At 33.3% G+C, this 3,325-nt stretch overlaps 1 pseudogene; it reads left to right on the top strand.

The window, feature by feature from the left end:
- Positions 1–250: 250 nt before the first annotated feature.
- On the top strand, positions 251–369 carry LOC118610540 (annotated as a pseudogene).
- Positions 370–3,325: the final 2,956 nt, after the last annotated feature.

Consider the following 3,325-nt stretch of genomic DNA (forward strand, 5'->3'; position numbering starts at 1 on the left):
CCACAGAAATTATTCAAACTAGCCAATTTTGAAACTGCTTATCCTGTTTTGCTTATTTATTCTCACAGAAGCCACAAAAAAAGTCTCTTGCTGACATATCCCCTTTTCTCTCTATCTGACTCTCATGAAATGAGAGTCCCCTCTATGTGGGAATTGTAAGAAAAAATCTTTTCAGTAGCAATCATCATCTAATCTATTGGCCCTACTATAACACAAATTTTTCATTAAAACACTATGTTTTAAAACAGTCCCCTATGGCCATGCCACCCTGAACAAGCCCAATCCTGTATGATCTTGGACGTTAAGCAGGGTTGGGCCTCATTAGTACTTAGAAGGGAGACCACCTAGGAAGACCAAGTGCTATAGGCATAAAAAATAAATAAAATAAAAAATAAGGGGTTGTAAGATGACAAGGTTCTTGCAATCTGTGAGGTCAGTCAAGGGTTGCCTTGCCTAAAATTTAAAAAAGAAATAAAAAATAATAAAACAATCCCAGTTTATACTTTTTATTTTTTTTACTTTATTGCTTTATGTTTTCTTAGTTTTATGTATGCCCTCTTATAATAGTGTGCATTCCTGTCTACACCCTGGCTCTTGACCAAATTTCCTAATTTACTCTGAGTTCATGGATTTGACATATTGGTGAGTTGGCCCACCCAATCCTGATCTTGTTGCCATTAAATCTAATATCTAACTGCCTAATGAATATATCCTTTGAATGCTCAATAGGCAACTCCAAGTCAGTATATCTTTAGATGAATGCAAAATCTCACTTAAACCACTGGTCTGTCAGTAATTCCTATCTCAGGTCATGTAACTTCCACGTGAGCCAGAATAGTGAGAGCTATGTTCATCTCATTGATTTGCCATTATCTTAGTTTGAGTTCTATTATATTTTGTTTAGATTATGGCAATGAACTTCCAACTACATAGTTGTTTTACCTTTATCATCACGTTATTTTTCACCTTGCCTTTTAATTGTTGAAGTTTAAATACAAATATGACCTTCAAGTTAACACCCAAAGCCTGTAACTTGACAGTTAAGGTCCTTCATGGTCTGATTATTACCCACCTCTCAAGCTTCACCTGCCATAATTTCCAGTCTTTATTTTTCTTCACTAGCAATACTGAATTCTTTATGATACTTTACCAAATGACAGAGTTTGTACTTCATGCTTTTGTGATTTTCTTCCAGCTGCCTACTAACTTCTCTTAATTGTTCCCTAGGCTATATAATATTTATTCTTTAAGACTCAATTTAGGTATCATCTCTTCTAGAAAGACCTTTCCTGAACTTCCATGATCTAGTGCTGTTCTTTTATGCTTTTATAATAATTCATGCCTTTGAAATGCTCTGTGCAATTTACACATTGCCTTGAATGTATTTCTTAAAGATTCTCACCTGTATGACACATATATTACTGAAGAATACATCTTAACTTTGTATTCTAGTGCCTGTCGCAAGGCCTGGAATCATGTAATTGTATAGTCAATATTGCTTCAAGTGAACTATAATCATCTAGCTGAATGCCTGGCAAAGAGCCAGTAGACTCTGCCCTTCAATTCCCTGGTCCCTTGGCACAAAAGAGATTAATCAGATAAGGAGATTTAGTAGAAAATCTCCAATAAAAGGACTCATTCTGATGGCCTATTGGATTCACAAAAGCATAAACTAATCCAATGTGCATTCAGCATTGGGGTGTCAACAATTGGTAAATGTAAAGAATAATTTTTAAAAATATATTTGCAAGAGAAAATAGATTCCAAATTTCCTTTTATCGTAAGCTTCACTCACTTCTGTGCCTTTCTAAAAACATGTTCTTGTTCTCCACTCTTCACCTTGTGTCTTTAGCATCTGTTTGTTTTCACAGCTTACAGACTAATGACTTCTTTCTGGTAAATGGTTATTTCATTTGAAATAAACCTTAATTCTCACATTTATCTCTTCTAATTTATCTCTTTAAAGCTATTGGAACCCCAAAATTTGTTCACTGACTCAGTAAGTAGCAGAACCTGAACCTTCCTTCAGATTCATGGACATCAGTTTCAGGCAATTATAGTCTCAAACACCAATTCATTAAAATAATACATATAAAACCCAATATTATAGCCCTGGGTAGATAGTAAACTAAAATCAGGTTTCCCATCCTTCGTTGATTATTTTGCCTTAAATCCATACCTTATCAAATAATTAAAACAGCCACATGAATTGCTTAAAAGAATAGTCTTTCTCACCTTCATTCACAAGGCAATATAGCTCTGGTGGTGATTTTGGAAAGAGACATGAAGGAGGTTGAACGATGTTAGTTTCTAATAGTATACAGCTAAAAAATACTATAGCACTATTTCCAGCTTCTACTGAGTTTGAAAAAAGAGAGAGTGGTAGAAAGAAAATATCTTTGTCCAAAAGCAAAAACGTAACTACTTCTCCTCTATTCTTACATGTTCTGCACAGTTTATTTGTAAATTCTCTTTTGCATGTAAATTATTGTTGATTATTTGATTATAAATTTTTTTAAAGTTTTAATTGTGATAAAATACATGTAACATGAAATTTACCATCCTCCCAATGTTTAACTATACAATTCAGTGACATTAGATATATTTACACGATTTTGATACCATCACTACCATTTATCTTCTCATAATGCAAAACTTTATATTTTAAACAATAACTTCCATTTTCTAGCAACCACTAGTCTACTTTCTGCCTTTATGAATTTTACTACACTAGGTACCTCTTATATAAATATAATCATATAGTATTTGCCTTTTCATGACTGGCTTATTTTACTTAGCATAATGTCTTCAAGGTTCATTCATGTTGTACAATGTGTAAGAATTTACTTTCTTTCTAAAGCTGAATAATATTGCATTGTGTGTGTGTATGCACCACATTTTCCTTATCCATTCATCTGTTGCTGGGTTGTTTTCACCTATTGGCTATTGCCAATAGTGCTGTTATTAACAGTTGTTGTATTTTTATGTATTTATTATATATTTCTTGCTTATATTAAGATTTTTACATGTTTTTAGTAAAATTGCCACATTATAAATGAAAATGACTACAAGGCATTTTTTTGCTTATCAATTTTGACCAGCTTAAATGGGGCAGAATGAGCAAGGGAAGAAGGATAAGAAGTGGGTTGAAAAGATGGCTATAAAGGGCAGTTAGGCTATATTTTGGATTTCATTTTAAGTGTGATAGTAAGTCATTTGAGAGTTTTGAACAGAGCAGTGACACAACTTGGTTTATGTATTTTTTTAAAAAAATCACTCTGACTGCTCTGAGAATAGGTCAGGGGCAAGAATAGATGAAGAAGTC

The sequence above is a fragment of the Rousettus aegyptiacus genome, unplaced genomic scaffold, assembly GCF_014176215.1.
Source record: "Rousettus aegyptiacus isolate mRouAeg1 unplaced genomic scaffold, mRouAeg1.p scaffold_m13_p_12, whole genome shotgun sequence".
NCBI lineage: Eukaryota > Metazoa > Chordata > Mammalia > Chiroptera > Pteropodidae > Rousettus > Rousettus aegyptiacus.